Source organism: Helianthus annuus, chromosome 17 (genome assembly GCF_002127325.2).
Source record: "Helianthus annuus cultivar XRQ/B chromosome 17, HanXRQr2.0-SUNRISE, whole genome shotgun sequence".
Classification (NCBI taxonomy): Eukaryota; Viridiplantae; Streptophyta; class Magnoliopsida; order Asterales; family Asteraceae; genus Helianthus; species Helianthus annuus.
The window spans coordinates 176,436,995-176,459,437 of NC_035449.2; positions in this window are offsets into that span (position 1 = coordinate 176,436,995).

The window sequence follows — 22,443 nt, forward strand, 5'->3', positions numbered from 1 at the left end:
GATTTTGATGGTTTAGGAATCTAAGCCAAATTTGATGAATGTTTTGATGATTGGTTTATTCAAATGATTATCTGATGATTGTTGAATAGACGCGCATATGTACAATAAAAATGATATTAGGGTTCATGAGGACTGATGTAAAAAGTTTTGTTTTGTTTGTTTAGATCGTATGAACATGGATGAGTATTTGGTTAATTAATAGACTTGAACCATGGACTACGATTGAGCACCGTAGTCTACGGTAGGGTTTAGTTGGCATCGCACACTCATAAACGTACACCTTAGACTACATGTTGTACAAACTTACACATCGCACCACACACTAATGTGCCACGTATGCCGCACACTTCTGAAGGGACAAATACTGATATGCACAATGTGCAAATGAAATATGCAAGGTCTCACATTTTTTACCGCACATCCTCATTGTACATTCACCTGATGCACAGAGTACCATCCTTCTATGCATGACTGCACATTACCAGTGGGCCCCACACTCTCATTGAGCCATACACTGTGATGGGCCATACTCCTATGGTGGGTTGCACACTTATGTATAATGGGCCGCACACATGTATTGTTCCATCTATAGGCTGTTGTTGAGGATCTGTGTTTGACTAGTATGACATACGTATAACGTAATAACTTTTAATTGCATACAACTTGTTAGAAACTTTGTAGAAAATACCTGACTTACTTGTGCACAACCTAATAAATATTGGTAACCATAATAGGGAGTGGTTGACCAACTTAACACAAATAATTTATCTGCCAGCTAAGCGAATGTGAGTTCACACATTTACTAAAAGCATGTATTCTTGGTGGTTGGGAACCTAGTATTCCGAGGGAAGGAATATTTTTAAACATTATTTATATTTCATGTCTTTAGTGGACTAAACGAAACTCTATCATGAAGTCCTCACACATTATACCGATTAATCGTTGGGGACTAGCGAACGAGATATTACTTGATACCGCTATTAGGTTTGATAAACCTCACACCGTGCCTTGGAGGACAGGCGTGAACTTTTATGCCTTGGCAACTGTTCGATGATGATAGATGTTGACCTGGGGCACAAACAACTTAACAGTCAAAGTATCGGTACCGCACAGTTTAATAGCTTAAAATGGGGTAGCTCCCTGTCACACCCCTTTCAGAAGCAGAAGCACGAGGTGTGGTCTGAGTGGTTCTCATTGCATACGATAAGTAAACATGCTACATGATATAAAACAAACTCCATCTTGCCATTCAAAGTTTGATTATCCAAAATACAGAATTTAGTTTAAAGTTTACATCATAAACAAAAGATAATTATTTGAAAGTTTACAACACCATTTCGAAACAAAGATCAGGGTTTTGCTTCCTATATCACCGCAAAAAGGCGGAATATAGTAAACAAATCCAACAAAAGATGGCAAGGGAGGATAGACACTAAACGTCTTGAAATACGACACTACATCTTGACAAAAGAGCCCGCGAGCATTTCCACTAATTTCCTGAAATACATGTATGCTTAAAAATCGTCAACAAAAGTTGGTGTGAATTCATGCAGATTGAGTAAAATGTAAGAGTTGTAGTTTTGTAAAACATGGTATGTAATTGTAAAACGTGAGTTTGTAAGTTGTAATGAAATGGAATCGAGATCGCTAATGTTTAGCTAGGACATTAACATATGTGACGACATAGGAAGCATCCAAACCTAGGGGATTTTTAACATCGTTTACCCTATGACTGTGACCCAAAGCACTCAATGACTATGTGTTGTCAAGAGAGTGAGGCTGGCCGGACTTGTTAGATCTAACCCTTGTTCTTTCGGTCTAAACTAGATTGATGGTGCTTACGTATACCCAATTCGTGACATGATCTATGTATGATTCCTTTGTTTTAAACATACCAATTGTACATGTATTTTCCCCAAAGTTTAGAAAACGATAAAAATGTTTAAAAGTGGGGACATGAACTCACTGTTTTGCGTCACGTGCATCAACCTTCACCGGCGTCCGCTACTTTGGTGTCGCAACCTATAGACGTTCTAAGTAAGTTAATGTAACACCCTTGTTTCAAAAGTCAAAGTCAAGATTGAAGTCAAAGGGAGAAAAGATTGCTAATTGCAATCTATCTCTCCTTGCCCTATCCCTGTTTTGACTTCTTTGACTGTATGTAGTCTATTTTATGCTTTACGTTAGTTGTATTATGTGGAGTAATCAGTTAAAATCACGGTAATCGAATATTTATCACTACGAATCGCTTTACGACTGTGAATAATAGGAAGTAACAATGCGATAAAGTCAAATAAACGCTAATCAAACTAATTTAATCAACATCGCGCTCGCAAACTCGAATTACGCATTTTGGTGATTATTATACATGTGTGTGTGCCTTATGTGTTACTTGTGCATGTTTATTTACGTTATGTGGTAATCAATCGAATCACAATCGAACTCATCGCAATCGAATCGTGATCGCAAATCGAATACGAAATAAGTATGATTGTGTGTAGATATAGTATGATAATTGGTGGAGAAGAGACAGTGCACGATATGAGTAGTTGGGATTAAAAGTAATTTGAATAGGAAAACTCTACCGTGTTCGCATCGCTCGCAATCGAAATCAAAATATCAAAAATTGTCACGCCGCGCACTCGAACCAGATGCCAGTTGGCCGGATTGACATCCGACCGGGCTGCCATCTGGTCGGTGTGCCATCTGACCGACCTGACATCCGGGTGTGGTGTCATCCGACCGACCCTCCCTTTCCTCTTTTGGAATCCTATAAATACCCAAGTCACTTTCAAACTTTCTACTTTTGGAAATCCTCTAACCGAGCAGCTCGTGTTCTTCACCTTTTCATCGATTTCTCTCAAACCAGGTAAGATCTCTCCATAAATCTTGTACTTTCTTGATCTACATGCACTCCTACACCTTTCTATCTTTTGAATCTTAACTTTTAACCATGAAATCACCAAGATTCAAGGTGTTCTAGGATGACGTCATCATGTGTTCTTGAAGAACTCCATGTTTTGGCCTCAATCCACCAAGTCTAACCGATTTCCACATAAACAAACAAAGATCTCTAGTAGATCTAAACATTTTCACCAAAGAAAGGATTGAAAGATGGTTTCTAACTTTTTTCAACTTTTTTACACTCAATGCACTCAAAACCGATAGAATCGGAACTGATGCTGACTTACTACCCGATGTGTGGTTACGTTAGCTCAAGATCCGATCCTATCCACGAGGTTCATCGGTTTCGGGTTAAACAAGAATGCCGTCTCGAACAGTTCACTAATCGGGTTTGGGTGATTCCTGTCCGAACAGGAGAACCAAGTATTGACAAGTTTCCGATTGTTTGACTCGTTATCAAAAAACCTCGATAAAACGACAAACCATAAAAAAAACCAAGTGTAAGACGAACGGGACAACCAGGACGGGGTGCCGTCCGATCGGACTGCTGTCCGAACGGACAACCACCCGAACGGTCGGGCAACCGATCGGCTTGCACTATGGGTCCCCCACACTTAACCACTTTTCGTTGAAGTTTGTGTATTGAACGAACTGCCATCCGATCGAACTACCATCCGACCGGATTACTCTTCGGATCATGAGATACTTGACTTTAACACTTAACAATTTTCAACATGTTCAATGCACTAGGAATGCCACCCGATCGAACTGCTGCCCGATCGGGTGACATCCTGCGGTGAACTTGTTCTCACTGAAGTGTCAACCTACCGGATTGCCGTCTGATCGAACGACCGTCCGATCGGCCAACCTGGAAGGTAAAGGTACTTCAATGTTTTCAAATGCTACAACAAAAACTTCAAAAGTCAAACCATCATACACAAACACATTCTTCTCATAGGAAGAAACAATCCACTCGAATAGTCATCCGACCGGACTACCGGCCGACCGGATGACCATCCACACGAATTGGCCGTCCGATCGGATTACCATCCGACCGAACTACCATTCAACCCAACAACACTTGTTTTCGTTTTGCGAATCACTTATCATTACGCTATCGTTCTAATCAGGCTAACCTTACTCTCAAGCGCTCCCTTCAATCCACCAACCGCTGTGAGTATACAAGATCCCTTTTTGCTTTAAGCACTTTTGGGTGTTACATACGTTACTTGTACGAAATCACATCGAACACACTATGCAATATTTTAAACGCTAACCGTTACCGCACGTATTACGTGACTTAATGAATGCTTGTTTGTTATGTTTACACATGGAATGTTGTCTGCCTGCCTTAAAGACGATAGTACTATAGTTTGGACTCAGCACCCGCTCATGCGGGGGTTGTTAAAGACAATTACTTGCATGGATTACTGTGGTGATCATGTATTGCGAACTGCCTTGGGCAGTCAACCCGCAGTCATTGGTATCGATAGATCCATGTCGATAATTAACATGCTTCGTTTTCCTCTGTGTAGGATCGTTTTCGGCCCTGATTGAGTCGATCAGAAGCATTCCTATCCAAAACAAGAGGCGGAAACTAATGTTTTGATGCGATTTCAGCCAGATTCACTATTAATTGATGTTGTATTGATCTTGATAACGTTTACAGACTCTGACAGCACTTCAGCAGCACTTCGTGGCTTGCCGGAAGAGAACACCTACAACTACTACTTCTAGTTTCGCTCTTACATACTATATATAGGTGACATGGTTTCGCTCTTAAGGACTTGACACAAGAGCGAAACTACATGATGACCAAATAAGCGAAACTATTACAGTGACATATAAGTGAAACTAGAACCAGGTCACATAAGCGAAACCATCTCTAACACATTTTCCTAGAATTTCGTGCCCTGTTCTAACCTATACAACACTTGACTCGATATAAGACGTAGTCGACAGACGTAGTGCACCAACAAACTCCCCCTCGGATGTTGACGAAGTCTTCAGTGTCGAGTCTTCGATTGTCAATCTACAGTCTTTATCAGTCTTCAATCTTCCTCTAAAGTATTTGTCATTTCAAGAATCCTCAATCTCTATCTTCATCATCAACAAACTCCACTCTCTCGGATGTTGACACAGTGTCTTCAGACTCCCCCTCTCAATCTGCTGGGATCGTAGACTGGAATTCACTGCTTCGAGATTCATACCAAGATCGTTACTTGGCTCTATTCCAGCACAGGATGGTCACCTGCCACACATTTACCTGCACAATCTCTACCCACACATAAGTTTCTTTAAAGATTAAATCTTCAAACTTTTAGAAACTTTTGTGTAACACCTCAAAAAATTTCGTCCAATAATGTATTGACATGTGTCATAAGGTTCCGGTATGTGAAAACATACTTAAGAGGGACTAAAGTTGACAAACAGTGAAAACTATGGAACGTAAGGGTCCAAAGTGTCAACAATGGATAAATAGACTCTATGATAACCCTACATAATGTTCATAACCTTAAACGGATGGTTCATGGATCATACGACGCAGAAATTGCACAAAAGTGAGGAATTACAAACTACAGGGGCTAAAAGTGTCAACATGTTTAATTTATACCTCTGAGTGAACTTTTGGTAGACCCGAAGCATTGTAATGCTAAAATATACTCACTAGAGTATGTGGTAAAAATTTCATGAAGTTTCGTTAACGTATGAGAAAGTTATGGCCAAAACCGTACTTGAGGGGTTAAAAGCGTCAACGTCGAAATTCATGGCTTTTCGGTTGAGCGAAAAGTTATCCGAGGACAATACCATGTTGGTAAATGTCCCAAGGTTCTAAAAACCAAGTTTGGGGGTTTACGAGTCAAGATAAGCAGCAAAACATCACGTACGAAGGTCAGGGGCCAAAGCTGCCAATTATAGAAAGTTGCTGACCTGACCAGGTCCCTTGCGGACCGTATGGAGAGGACCTTACGGTCCGTATACAGTGCCCAGTATCAGTATTTCGCGAATTCTTGTATTTGAGTCCGAATTCTGAATGGGAAACAACTAATATCACCTCCAAAATGCTCCAATGGGTGGTCTTGCATGCCTAGCCTACTGAGAACTCTCTATAACATCTGAATTTCCCCTTTTAATCAGATCATACTTCATTTTCTTGAGCACTTGTGCTTGTAAACAAGAACACACAACTTGCAAAAGCTCTCAAGGCCTTCTGGAGCAATTCTGAACGACAAGGCTGCATCCTAGTGTTAACTAAGCTTCATTAGGACCTTTGTAAACCTTCATAACATTCTATAATTCGTTCTTGCTTTGATTATTAGTAAAAGTCAAAACCGTTGTTCATATAGTTTGACTTTTCGATTAAACGAGTTTAGCTCTGTCATTTCTCAAATTGAAACCACTGATATGTTGGTATTTATGTGGGAAACAAACCCTCAAAAGGGTATTCTCTGATTCCCACTTTATGCATGCTATTTGTCGAGTCAAAGTTGTTTCTAAAAGTCAACAGAAATCGTTTTTGTGAAAAATAGCTTAAATGGTAATGTAGATGACATGCAATCAGTTTGATCATCATAAATAACTTATAATAAATATAAGAATGTGTTTTATCATAATCAACTCGACAATCTTTAGTATAAATACGAATCGGAACCGAAAGTCTTGTAAAACGACTTTTTCGTAGACTATCGATTCGGATCCGTGCATGCATGTTTGAGATCTGTATTAGAGCATATTTTGAACCATTTATATTTTAGTATAACTCTCTGGAATTTTTATTACTTGAGTCTATACTTAGCCGATTCATTTGCATGTTTCCGATTTATGCTTAAAGTTGACTATTTTGCCCTTTATGATATAAAACGTGATTTTTGGAAAAGTGAAAGAGTAGAAATCTTTATTTCTAGTTTATAAACTTGCACCGAAAATTTGAGATCAGTTGGTGGTCCAGATTTTGAGTTATGGCCAATATCGTAAAACTATATCTTAAAGTTACATAAACGGCACATTTCGCATATAACCTATTTCTGGCCACGTTTTGATATAAAACTTTTTACCCACTGATGTTATATAATATTTTGGGATTTTTGATGATTTTTATTTAATTTTTGGCTGATCGTTTCTTAGATCGCTAAGTCGATTCGGTTAATGCCGGTTATGACCGTTTAAGCCATAAAATGAGTTTTATACATTCTTTTGACTTCAAACCTTTTTCTACTGATTTTATTTGTTAAATAAATTATTTTAAGCATTCTGGAAATATAAAAATCTCAGCTTTCTTTTGAAAACCCGGAAACGGCCCTAAATCGCATTTTAAGCATTTTTAGCGCATAGTAAGCGTTATACTCATTTTAAACATATAAGACTCATACCTACTGATGTAATTAGTATATTTTCATACAATAACAGTAAGTATAAGTATATGAACCCAGATTTCCAGTTTTGGCATTTTTAGCCCTTGTAAAATTACTAAAATACCCCTACGGTGCATAGTTCAATTTTAAATGTTAAGTTTGGTATATGGGTCATACCCTACTGTTATAATATGTCAAATGAAGTATATTTACTGTATAAACCAGACCCGAAACTCAGATTTCCAATTTAACTCTTTTATAATCTTTTAAATGACCAAAATGCCCTTCTAAGGCATAATTTGAGTTTAAATTCATTCGGGGCATAATAGAACATAACTTACTGATATTATATCATATTTAAAGCATATTATCTCAGGGAACTTGCATTTGACTCTTTTGGCTACCCGTAACGCCCTTTTAGCGTTCGGTTCGGTTTACGTGACTAGTTTGCGTAAATTGACCGAAACGGGTCAAACGTCATCATTTTTATCTCAAAATCCAGAATGTATTTAGTATACCCATATTATACAAGTATTCAAACTTGTCGGGTCTAAATCACACTCTATCCGGTCTTTCGCTTAATCGTGCGCTTATACCGTATCATCCTTAAACTAACCGGTCAAAGCTTAGGCTTAAATAAAAGACCCGTTAGGAATCTAATAGGTTATTACAAACCTTTGTTCCAGATTAGGAGGCCCAGTAAAAGCTACCTACACTTACCATTTGTGATTCATACTTGCTCAGGTAATTACATTTTGACTTATTTTCCCTATACGGGCTTGGGGTACGGTATATAGAATACCGCTTGATCGAGCGCACAAATCCTGCGCCTTGGGTGTACAGTCTTGAATAGTTTGTGCGACTCGTTTAAACAGTCTTGTTTTACTTTAAGGGTTTGGGGGATTATTGACCGTGTCCCGGATATCCTTGGCATTATCTTACGAGATGGCCACGACCAGAGCACGGGGTGTAGGCGTACACCCGACGTGTATAACTCTTTAATGTGGTGTGTCATTTAATCTTTAGCCCGGACAGCAGATCCCGGGCCACTAAATGTACGAGTAACATGTAATTCGTTCACAAGTTTATATTGCATAATTATCCCAAGTTAATAAAAATATTTATGCCTTGTGCATTTAAATCAATTTTCAATCATTTTCAAAATGAGTCAGTTGATTTGTATTTACCAGTGTAAACTGACGTATTTTCCCAAAAGGTTAAGTGCAGGTACTAAACGAACTAGGCTGGCTGTTTCCTAAGAGCGTCCACTATAGTCTCGCAAGCTCGGACGACAAATAAACTGTTGAACAATTTATCTTATTTTTATTTGATCCGCATGTGGATCCGTTTCAACTACTTATGATGTTTATTATTACACTTTAATTAAAGTTGAAATGAATCTATTTCTGCTTCCGCTGTGCATTATTATATTGTGTTGTTTGTCTATGACGATGCCAACCACGTCACTGTACCCCACACCGGGCCCACCGGTGACACGTGGAAATCGGGGTGTGACAGGTTGGTATCAGAGCCAACGCTGAGTGAATTAAACACTAGTCCTTTGTGTTTAATCTCAGTTACACAATTGCACATTCCTTGATTTTCGAGTCTAGACAAAGAACTTAGGAAATGTTCAAAATTTCGTTTATTTTATTTTTATTATTAGCTTTGTCTTATATATTTTGTTGTGCAACTTGTTTGATTTTTGACAGGAACATCATGCCGCCACGTATGCGAGGACGAGGAGGATTCGCCACATCACATGACCACGAGGCAGGGCCTTCGCACAGGCGAGCCCCATCAGCATCGCACAACACCGCAGCCCATGATCTTTGGAGATCATTCGCCGAGCCAGCCAGACACTCGGTATCTTTGAGCACCTCGCCATCACTACCCCACTCATTTGGGCCCCACTCTGAGAATGGGCCCCATGACTCCCATGGATCTTTCATACCTCTTCACCAGTCACCTCACCACTACCCAGCACCAGTTTACCAGGGCCTGTATAACGCTGATGCTTTCTTGGATGAACCAGTGGGTCATAACCCACTAGGGCCTGAAGACCACTTCTCTGGTGGTAACGAGATGGAGGTCGACGAGGACACTGACCCTTCCCTGCCGCCGTCAGGCACGCCTAACCATCCCATTGAGATATCCGGTGGGTCACCGTTTAGGGGATCACCCTACAATGGTGTAGACAGCTATGATGAGAGGTTTAGGCAGCACGATTGGTTTTACACCCCCAGCCACCATAACTCTCCGATGCACCAGTCTTATCACAGTTCTCCAGTGCACTCGCAGCACCACTCTCAGCAACAGCAGCTTCAGCAGCCGCCCCTGCAGCAGGATCTATCTGAGGCCTTCTGGCGCGACGTGATCACTCCGTCGCCACCACCACCACCGGTTTTGCCTCCTCCGCCTCAGAGGCCAAGGAGGAACGCGCGTATGTCTACGCGAGGAGGGATTCGCATTGGCACCCCTCCGCATGTTGGTAGCAGCCGCTACTCGCCTCTTCATGAGGAGTCCGAGATGGGAGAGTCTCCGCATCCCGTCTCAGAGGTCACTTCAGCACCGATTCTGCCATTGCCGCTGTAGAACTTCGGAGAGCCGATTCCGGCTTACGCTAGCTCAGCACCGTTCAACCCGTTTGAGTAGATTTACCCTCAGGGCTATGATTACACAGGAGACCCGTACTGGATAGCGTCCAACTACAGCTCGCTCCCACCTGATGGTCCATTTGGAGGCACTTGGGCCGCTGGGCAGTCTACTTTTGGATTCCCGCCTCAGGGATACCAGCAGCCACAGCCATCCCAGCCACAGCAGTATCAGCCACCGCCGCCGGCACCTATGATGTCGCCGCCGCAGGTCCAAGAAATCCTGCAAGGGATAAACAGCGTGGGACGTGAGTTGCAACATGAGATGCGGGAACATCGTCGACACAACCGTGGTATGTTCAAGAAGATGTTCGACTTGATCAAGGGTAAGAGTAAGAAGGATTATTAAATCCTTTGCTGGTTAGCTCATGTACTCATGTCCCTGCGTGGACATTTATTCCTGTATTCTACCCCTGTGTGGGTATATTTCTCTTGTTCTACCCCTGCGTGGGTATGTTGTTCTGTTAACCCCTGCGTGGGTTTGTTTTGTTTTATTTGTTGTTGTTGTTATTGGGTTAGCCCCTGCGTGGGCATGTTAGTCATGTTATTTGAATTAAATTCCCGTTTAGGGCAAAGATGTACTAGTTACTTTAAATTAAAATGGTTAATTTAAATTTTTCATTTTATTTATGTGCATGAATTTAATATTCAAATAAATGGAAAATATCAAATTTTATTTGATTTGCCATTTAATAAGAATCTTAGTAAGGTAGAACCTAGCTTGAATGCCTTATTAACAGGCCTGGCCAATATGGTAAAACCTGGTTGAAAAGATTCAACTCTCTGTTAACATCTGAAAACATGTTAACATTCTTGACTAAGCGTGATTCGTAAAATCACACATGTCACCCTTTTTAATAAATTATCTGCAGATTATATCTGTATACAAGTCTGATTATGACTTGATACCTACGGGTTATGACTATGTCATTTAAAGCAAAAAGGCAGTTGTGGTTTATGACCCCCCTGCCTAGTAAAGGATTATTTGTTTAATTATACAATGCTAATCCTATAAAAATCTAAATTTATAATTTAGTAGTTGTCCGAAGTGACTAGGCCTATTGTGCTAATATATATATTTCATTCCATAATATAGTTGCTAATAAAAGCCTTGAATGAAATTAATTAAATTAACTATTATGGTTATTAATACCATGGTTAATACATCGTCTAGAACGATAATACTGTTAGGTTTCTAAATAAGACCTTGTCCTTTTATGTAGCTTAAAGCTACATGGCCAAATCGGAGGGAACCAACAGTCGTTCTGGGGAACACCCAGATAATACAAGGATTCACGTCACTGGTGCTGAACTGCAAGCACTAGTTGAGAACGTTGTTGCCAAGGCTATGGATAGGCAATTTAGAGAATCTAGCGGGACTCGGAGTAGGACCCGGACAGTATCGCATGTCAAGCCCAAGACTCATTCTGAGGCGCATAGTAAGCCGCCTTCTAAAAAGAGTGAGCCGAAAAAGGATGATGAGGATAATCACTCCTCCAACCACAGCAGTATTCCTAAGCAAGAAATCAAGCTGAAGCATGATACGCACAGCAAGTCCTGTACGTACAAATATTTCGTATCTTGCAAACCCAGAGATTTTACTGGGGAAAAAGGAGCAGTTGACTGCATGACATGGATTGATGAGATGGATACAGTGGTTGATATCAGCGGGTGTGCTGATAGGGACGTTGTGAAGTACGTGTCCCAGTCGTTCAAGGGAGATGCTCTAGCATGGTGGAAATCACTTCTACAAGCTGCCGGTAAGGCCGCTCTGTACAGCATGACATGGGATCAGTTTGTAGCCCTGATCAGAGAGAATTTCTGCCCGCAGCACGAGGTCGAAAGGATTGAGTCGGATTTTGTATCCCTAGTGATGAAGAACCTCGATTGTCAGGCATATCTCACTACATTCAACACCTTATCTCGATTAGTGCCGTATTTGGTGACCCCTAAGCCACGAAGGATCGCCCGTTTTATTGGGGGCTTGGCACCGGAGATAAAGGCGAGCGTTAAGGCATCAAGGCCTACGACATTCAGATCCGTAGCTAATCTATCCCTCTCCCTCACTCAAGATGTAGTTAGATTGAGAGCTATTAAGAGCTCAGAGGAAAACAAGAGGAAACGTGAGGATGACACCTCACGAAGATCGGAGAAACGACACAGAGGGAACAACGACCACCGGAAAGGGTCGGGATTTAAGAAAGGAGATCATCAGTCGGGTGAGAAACCCAGATGCAAGACCTGCAAGAGGCACCATTTTGGGAAGTGTCGTTTGGAAGCGAAATCCCAGTCTCACGAAAAGCGATGTGGAATCTGCAAGTCCACAGATCATAAGGCATTAGATTGCAAGAAGATTAAGGATGCAACTTGTTTTGGTTGCAACGAGAAAGGGCACATCCGGCCAAATTGCCCAAAGAATGCGAAGAAAGCTGATGATGGAAAGAAGACTAATGCGAGAGTCTTCAGAATGGACGCCAAGGAAGCAGTTCTAGACGACAACGTCATTACAGGTACGTTTCTTGTAAATGATGTCTTTGCTAGAGTCCTATTTGATTCTGGAGCCGATAAGTCGTTTGTAGATGATAAGTTTTGTAAATTGTTGAACCTTCCTGTTAAAGCCTTAAGCGTGAAATATGAGGTGGAATTAGCCGATGGAACTATAGAAACCGCCTCGACTGTTTTAGATGGATGTGTTATATCCATTAGGAATCATTCCTTCCCGTTATCCTTGCTTCCCTTTAAGCTAGCTGGATTCGATATAGTGATAGGCATGGATTGGTTATCGCGTAACCAAGCCCAGATTCTGTGCAACAGAAAGCAAGTAGTAGTGAAGACTCCGTCAGGTGAGTCACTCACTATTCAAGGAGATACCCAGCATGGATTGCCTGAGCAAGTGTCCATGCTCAAGGCATCCAGATGCATGCAGAAGGGATGTGTCATCTATATGGCACAAGTCACCATTGATGAGCCGAAGCCGAAGATTGAGGATATCCCTGTTATCTCAGAATATCTTGAAGTATTCCCTGAAGAACTCCCCGGTTTGCCACCGGATAGACAAGTGGAGTTTCGGATCGACATCATTCCAGGCGCTGCGCCTGTAGCAAGAGCACCATACAGATTGGCACCAACGGAGATGAAGGAGTTGAGGACGCAGTTGGATGAACTGCTAGCTAAAGGTTTTATTAGACCCAGCTCGTCTCCTTGGGGAGCGCCAATCTTGTTCGTTAAAACGAAGGATGGATCGATGCGTCTGTGCATCGATTACCGTGAGCTTAACAAGGTCACTATCAAGAATAGGTATCCGTTACCCAGGATCGACGATCTGTTCGATCAGTTGCAAGGGGCAAGCTATTTCTCCAAGATCGACCTGAGGTCAGGTTATCATCAGTTGAAAGTCAAGGAAGAAGATGTGCATAAGACAGCGTTTAGGACTCGATATGGTCATTACGAGTTCCTAGTGATGCCTTTTGGACTCACTAACACACCAGCCGCATTCATGGATCTCATGAATCGTGTCTGCAAGCCTTATCTAGATAAATTCGTCATTGTCTTTATTGACGACATCCTTATCTACTCGAAGAGCCAAGCTGACCATGAGAAACACCTTCGTTGTATTCTCAAACTTCTGCATCAGGAGAAGCCTTATGCCAAATTTTCGAAGTGTGAATTTTGGCTTCGAGAAGTCCAGTTCCTTGGACATGTGGTAAGCGAGTGTGGTATCCAAGTAGATCCCGCTAAAGTAGAAGCAGTCATGAATTGGCAGGAGCCGAAGACGCCTACAGAGATTCGCAGTATCCTCGGATTGGCAGGATACTATAGGCGATTCATTGAGAACTTTTCAAGAATTGCTGAGCCCCTAACTTCGTTGACTCGTAAGAAGGTTAAGTTTGATTGGGGCCCTAAGCAGCAGGAATCCTTCGACATTTTGAAGAAGAAGCTGAGCAATGCTCCAGTATTGACATTGCCCGATGGAATTGAAGAGTTCGTGGTGTACTGTGATGCATCACACACTGGTATGGGTTGTGTACTCATGCAGCGAGGCAAGGTCATTGCCTACGCTTCTCGACAATTAAGGGTGCACGAGAAGAACTACACCACCCACGATTTGGAATTGGGTGCAGTTGTATTTGCTTTGAAGCTATGGAGACATTACTTGTATGGAACCAAGTGTATAATTTATTCGGATCACAAGAGTCTTCAACACTTGTTCAATCAGAAGGAATTGAACATGCGTCAAAGGCGTTGGATGGAAACTCTGAATGATTATGACTGTAAGATAAGATACCATCCAGGCAAGGCCAATGTAGTTGCCGACGCCTTAAGCAGGAAAGAAAGGGTGAAACCAATCAGGATCAATGCCAAGCGCATTGAGATAAGAAATAATTTGAATGAAAGGGTGTTAGCCGCACAGAAGGAAGCTGTGTTGGAAGCTAACTATCCTGAAGAAAAGTTAGGAGTAACTGAGGAGCAGTTATCCTACGACAAAGATGGAATGCTACGACTAAACGGACGAATATGGGTTCCAGTTTATGGAGGACTTCGGGATGTTATCCTCCAGGAAGCCCACAGCTCTAAATATTCTGTTCATCCTGGAGCTGATAAGATGTACCAGGATCTAAAGTCAAACTACTGGTGGATTGGTTTGAAAAAGTCAGTAGCTGAGCATGTAGCCAAATGTTTGACTTGTGCGCAAGTCAAGGCTGAGCATCAGAAGCCGTCAGGTTTGCTGCAACAACCTGAAATTCCCAAATGGAAATGGGAAATGGTGTCGATGGATTTCATCACCAAGTTGCCGAAGACGAAAAAGGGAAATGATACCATATGGGTCATAGTAGATAGACTGACTAAGTCAGCTCATTTTCTACCCATCAAGGAGACGTATAGCTCCGATATGTTAGCTCAATTATACGTCGACAAGATTGTAGCGTTGCATGGTATACCTGTATCTATTATCTCCGATATAGATACTAGATATACGTCGCATTTTTGGAAGAGTCTCCAACAATCGTTGGGCACTCGTTTGAATTTTAGTACGGCTTATCATCCTCAGACTGATGGTCAGAGTGAGCGTACTATTCAAACTCTGGAAGACATGCTTCGTGCATGTGCGATTGACTTGGGTGGTAGTTGGGATAAGAACCTACCACTGATTGAATTCTCCTACAACAATAGCTACCATTCCAGCATAAAGGCTGCGCCTTTTGAGGCCTTATACGGTACAAAGTGTAGATCGCCCATTTGTTGGGCAGAAGTTGGAGATGTCCAATTGTCAGGACCAGATATCGTCTTTGAGACGACGGACAAGATCGTGCAGATACGCGATCGTTTGAAAGCTGCCAGGGATAGGCAGAAAAGTTATGCGGATCCTAAGCGCAAAGACTTTCACTTCGATGTAGGTGATAAAGTGTTGCTTAAAGTGTCACCCTGGAAGGGGGTGATGCGATTTGGTAAGAAAGGCAAGCTGAGCCCGAGATACATAGGACCTTTCGAGATTATCGAACGTGTCGGGTCAGTCGCTTACAAGTTAAACTTGCCTGAAGAGCTTAGTGCTATTCATAATGTGTTCCACATCTGTAATTTAAAGAAGTGTTTCGCTGACGAATCACTGGTTATACCGCATACAGATATACACATAGACGAAAGTTTGAAGTTCGTGGAAAAACCTTTGTCGATTGAGGATCTACAGGTGAAGAAGCTTCGAAGGAAGCACGTGCCTATTGTTAAGGTCAAATGGGATGCCTGTAGAGGTCCCGAATACACGTGGGAAGTGGAATCCACGATGAAAGAGAAATATCCTCATTTTTTTCAGTAAATCTCGAGGACGAGATTTCTTTTAAGGGGTGAGGATGTAACACCTCGAAAAATTTCGTCCAATAATGTATTGACACGTGTCATAAGGTTCCGGTATGTTAAAACATACTTTAGAGGGACTAAAGTTGACAAACAGTGAAAACTATGGAACGTAAGGGTCCAAAGTGTCAACAATGGATAAATAAACTCTATGATAACCCTACATAATGTTCATAACCTTAAACGGATGGTTCATGGATCATACGACGCGGAAATTGCACAAAAGTGAGGAATTACAAACTACAGGGGCTAAAAGTGTCAACATGTTTAATTTATACCTCTGAGTGAACTTTTGGCAGACCCGAAGCATTGTAATGCTAAAATATACTCACTAGAATATGTGGTAAAAATTTCATGAAGTTTCGTTAACGTATGAGAAAGTTATGGCCAAAACCGTACTTGAGAGGTTAAAAGCCTCAACGTCGAAATTCATGGCTTTTCGGTTGAGCGCAAAGTTATCCGAGGACAATACCATGTTGGTAAATGTCCCAAGGTTCTAAAAACCAAGTTTGGGGGTTTACGAGTCAAGATAAGCAGCAAAACATCGCGTACGAAGGTCAGGGGCCAAAGCTGCCAATTATAGAAAGTTGCTGACCTGACCAGGTCCCTTGCGGACCGTATGGAGAGGACCTTACGGTCCGTATACAATGCCCAGTATCAGTATTTTGCAAATTCTTGTATTTGAGTCCGAATTCTGAATGGGAAACAGCTAATATCACCTCCAAAATGCTCCAATGGGTGGTCTTGCATGCCTAGCCTACTGAGAACTCTCTATAACATCTGAATTTCCCCTTTTAATCAGATCATACTTCATTTTCTTGAGCACTTGTGCTTGTAAACAAGAACACACAACTTGCAAAAGCTCTCAAGGCCTTCTGGATCAATTCTGAACGACAAGGCTGCATCCTAGTGTTAACTAAGCTTCATTAGGACCTTTGTAAGCCTTCATAACATTCTATAATTCGTTCTTGCTTTGATTATTAGTAAAAGTCAAAACCGTTGTTTATATAGTTTGACTTTTCGATTAAACGAGTTTAGCTCTGTCATTTCTCAAATTGAAACCACTAATATGTTGGTATTTATGTGGGAAACAAACCCTCAAAAGGGTATTCTCTGATTCCCACTTTATGCATGCTATTTGTCGAGTCAAAGTTGTTTCTAAAAGTCAACAAAAATCGTTTTTGTGAAAAATAGCTTAAATGGTAATGTAGATGACATGCAATCAGTTTGATCATCATAAATAACTTATAATAAATATAAGAATGTGTTTTATCATAATCAACTCGACAATCTTTAGTATAAATACGAATCGGAACCGAAAGTCTTGTAAAACGACTTTTTCGTAGACTATCGATTCGGATCCGTGCATGCATGTTTGAGATCTGTATTAGAGCATATTTTGAACCATTTATATTTTAGTATAACTCTCTGGAATTTTTATTACTTGAGTCTATACTTAGCCGATTCATTTGCATGTTTCCGATTTATGCTTAAAGTTGACTATTTTGCCCTTTATGATATAAAACGTGATTTTTGGAAAAGTGAAAGAGTAGAAATCTTTATTTCTAGTTTATAAACTTGCACCGAAAATTTGAGATCAGTTGGTGGTCCAGATTTTGAGTTATGGCCAATATCGTAAAACTATATCTTAAAGTTACATAAACGGCACATTTCGCATATAACCTATTTCTGGCCACGTTTTGATATAAAACTTTTTACCCACTGATGTTATATAATATTTTGGGATTTTTGATGATTTTTATTTAATTTTTGGCTGATCGTTTCTTAGATCGCTAAGTCGATTCGGTTAATGCCGGTTATGACCGTTTAAGCCATAAAATGAGTTTTATACATTCTTTTGACTTCAAACCTTTTTCTACTGATTTTATTTGTTAAATAAATTATTTTAAGCATTCTGGAAATATAAAAATCTCAGCTTTCTTTTGAAAACCCGGAAACGGCCCTAAATCGCATTTTAAGCATTTTTAGCGCATAGTAAGCGTTATACTCATTTTAAACATATAAGACTCATACCTACTGATGTAATTAGTATATTTTCATACAATAACAGTAAGTATAAGTATATGAACCCAGATTTCCAGTTTTGGCATTTTTAGCCCTTGTAAAATTACTAAAATACCCCTACGGTGCATAGTTTGATTTTAAATGTTAAGTTTGGTATATGGGTCATACCCTACTGTTACAATATGTCAAATGAAGTATATTTACTGTATAAACCAGACCCGAAACTCAGATTTCCAATTTAACTCTTTTATAATCTTTTAAATGACCAAAATGCCCTTCTAAGGCATAATTTGAGTTTAAATTCATTCGGGGCATAATAGAACATAACTTACTGATATTATATCATATTTAAAGCATATTATCTCAGGGAACTTGCATTTGACTCTTTTGGCTACCCGTAACGCCCTTTTAGCGTTCGATTCGGTTTACGTGACTAGTTTGCGTAAATTGACCGAAACGGGTCAAACGTCATCATTTTTATCTCAAAATCCAGAATGTATTTAGTATACCCATATTATACAAGTATTCAAACTTGTCGGGTCTAAATCACATTCTATCCGGTCTTTCGCTTAATCGTGCGCTTGTACCGTATCATCCTTAAACTAACCGGTCAAAGCTTAGGCTTAAATAAAAGACCCGTTAGGAATCTAATAGGTTATTACAAACCTTTGTTCCAGATTAGGAGGCCCAGTAAAAGCTACCTACACTTACCATTTGTGATTCATACTTGCTCAGGTAAATACATTTTGACTTATTTTCCCTATACGGGCTTGTGGTACGGTATATAGAATACCGCTTGATCGAGCGCACAAATCCTGCGCCTTGGGTGTACAGTCTTGAATAGTTTGTGTGACTCGTTTAAACAGTCTTGTTTTACTTTAAGGGTTTGGGGGGTTATTGACCGTGTCCCGGATATCCTTGGCATTATCTTACGAGATGGCCACGACCAGAGCACGGGGTGTAGGCGTACACCCGACGTGTATAACTCTTTAATGTGGTGTGTCATTTAATCTTTAGCCCGGACAGCAGATCCCGGGCCACCAAATGTACGAGTAACATGTAATTCGTTCACAAGTTTATATTGCATAATTATTCCAAGTTAATAAAAATATTTATGCCTTGTGCATTTAAATCAATTTTCAATCATTTTCAAAATGAGTCAGTTGATTTGTATTTACCAGTGTAAACTGACGTATTTTCCCAAAAGGTTAAGTGCAGGTACTAAACGAACTAGGCTGGCTGTTTTCTAAGAGCGTCCACTATAGTCTCGCAAGCTCAGACGACAAATAAACTGTTGAACAATTTATCTTATTTTTATTTGATCCGCCTGTGGATCCGTTTCAACTACTTATGATGTTTATTATTACACTTTAATTAAAGTTGAAATGAATCTATTTCTGCTTCCGCTGTGCATTATTATATTGTGTTGTTTGTCTATGACGATGCCAACCACGTCACTGTACCCCACACCGGGCCCACCGGTGACACGTGGAAATCGGGGTGTGACATTTTGCCAGAAACTATATTAATGATTTTATATACAGGATCTTTTACTGGCTCTTATCAAGCAATCTTAACAATTTCACAAACTCTCTCCCAATCTTGTTGTAGGAACGTTATACGACCTGACGAGTAGATCAGAAGAGCGCTTAGACAGAATCAGAGGCGGAATTCATTGATTCGGTCTTCGTAAAGCTTGATTTCACTTTTTAACTTCTTGTTTATTAATAATCTGACAGTTTACACATTCCGGAAACAAATTGGCAGGGTTTCGCCGTTACACGCACAAGACACACACACTACTCTACTAGATCCGCTCATCAGACCTCCTATTTATAGACATGGATGGTTGGCTTATATGACATGCTCATGTGACAAATGAGCGGACCATCATGAATGACACATAAGCGAACCTAACTATTTACATATAAGCGAACCTACTAGCTTATGTGTTTCTCACTTTCCAATCACTATACAATCAGCCCTAACCTAAGACTCGAACGAAGATGTAGTCGACAGACAACTACACCAACAGACTCCCCCTTGAATGTTGACGGAATCTTCAGTGAGAGTCTTCAACATGACATTAACAGCTCCTCAATCTTGATCGGTCTTCTTCAGGAATTTCTCCTGGAATCATATCTTTTTCAGAAACTTCTTCCTGGAACCATGTGCCTGGATCTTTCTCTGGCTCTAACTCTCGTCAGACTCCCCATATCATCATGCTAGGATTGTTGTCTGGTACTTGTTATCACCATTGAAATCAATTCCTGGCTTTCTCAGTTTAAGCTCTTCTCTGGTTCTGATGTGTCTCCTGGCTATCCGTAGCAACAGGATCAGAAACCTGCAAAACTCAAACACACTATCACAAAACAAAACACAATTGTGATTCAACTTAATGAATCAGCTAATCATATAAGAAAACTATGAAGATCAAATTGCAGGTTAACATTCAACTCAAATGTCAAGTTAATGAACCATTTATATACTTCTAATCTTCACAATTTCACACACTCTCTTCCAAACCATAAGTTCAACATGTTTAGCACTTGAAATGTTGAAAATCAGCTCTTCACACTCAGTTGTCGAAAATCCTTTTGGAATTTTCAAATTTCAAACAAAATACAATATTTTTGGATTTTTGAATTAGATGAAAAACTGAACGAACAAAATACAAACACTATTTTTGCGAGATTGTGCAAGAGGATCATATCGATTTTTTGAGACAAATCACAAACACCGTTGATCTTGATTAATCAGCAAATGTTTAAAACAAATTCACTTCTGATTGTCAGTATTGTTGTCCACTTAAACCTCTACACAAATTTTCAATTGATTCAAGATACGTATTTAATGTTTTAGAACTTAGACTTATTTGCGTGTCCCACCTCTTGAATATACTCCCGTATCCAGATCTCAATATTCATATTACAGGTAAGTATACTACGAATGATATATGTATATTAGGGGATGTGCGAGAACTGAGGGATCTCAGGTCGATACTTCCGTATGCGCAGAGAGATATCAGTTTCGACTTTGCGGTATGTCCCCTTTAGGAGATCTTTTAGCTACAACAACTGATTATCAATTTTATTGTCTAATCAGCTGAGGGCTTTATGCTATGTTTCAAGCATATGAGGAAAGTATTATCCAAGGACTAGGTCAGAATTTCCATTCAGCGGAAGTCCCGGAATAATACCCCAGACATCATTGAGTATAAAAACCTAGTATATCAGAAAAAGAAACATTTCAAACGAGATTTCAGGGGTTACCTATATATCCAAGTAGTGTTCCCCACAAAATAAACAAGTTTGAATTTAGGTTTATATCTCGAATACAATTTACTAACTGTGTGAAGTCTACTGACACATCATTAGTAAGACTTGTTTAAAAACATTTTTTACTTTACAAATCTCTAGCATGCTGTGATCGTCCACCAATGTACTATCATCTCCTCTTTTTGCAACAAAAACTCATTTTCATTTTTCAATTTTTTTAAATTTTTCAAAATTTTATTACTCCCCCTAAAATCAAAATATGTTTCAATTTTGATTTTCTGAGGAAAAATTGAAAACAAACTATACAAGAAATTTGACAACATTATGTGAATTACCTCAATTCACCATCCTCATGCAAAAACAATCAGAACTCCCCCTCACAACAAACTATTTTCCCATAATGATTTCAAAACACTTAATTTTGTTTCAATCAAAATGGTTTTTCCAGAAAAATTAGTTTGTTTACCAAACATTTGTAGGTTTGGGGTTAACTTCATCATCATACTTTCTTCAGGCAGATTTTACAAATTTAGTTTTAAATCTCAACATCACTTGTAGAAAATCAAGTACAATTTAATGTCCCTGATTTACCACATATAAAGCGAAAAATCACCAGAGTGAAATTTCTCAAGAAAGATGCCGATTCCTACTCCCCAATTACCAACCTGGGAGTTCCGGCAAGTCAGGTTTTTTCATTTAAACAGATTCACCCAAGCCTGACGGTCCTTGGGTGATTTCGAATTCTGATTCAACAATGGTGGAAAGTTTGCATCATCCATTGTTAAGTCTGAATTCTCCTTTTTTACCTCAACCAATGGCTCCTCTGGTTTTGACGAAGCAGAATCATTGCTTGCAGGTGGCTTGTCTGACTTTGACCTATCAGATTCACCGCCGACCATTTTCTTCTTCTTCTTTTCTTCTTTCGTCCTCAGATTTGTATTTGATGAACTCATCTTGCTTGACTTTGCAGTCGGGGAAGATGATTCATCAGAACTCATATTCTTTCCAACGGATGAACCCGAGGACAAAATCTTCTCGAGATATTCTCTCGCCTTCTTCCTCTTTTTCCTTAGTCTGTCTTTTTGCCCCTGTGAAAGTTTAGCTTTCTTTTCTTGACTTGTCTGATCTTGAACTTTAGGTTTCAGAACCTTCTGTTCATGAGGCTTGACTTCGACTGGAATTGTTGCCAATTTCTGAGATTTAGCCCTCAATCTGTCATTCGATCTTCTTGGGCACTCTCTGGCAATGTGACCTCTAATTTGATAGCTAAAACATCTCCTCGTCTCAAAATTCCTTCTCTGGCAGTTAACAGCAATGTGTCCTTGATAACCGCATCGGTAACACACTCTGTTATCGTACCGATCACCATTTTCACACCAA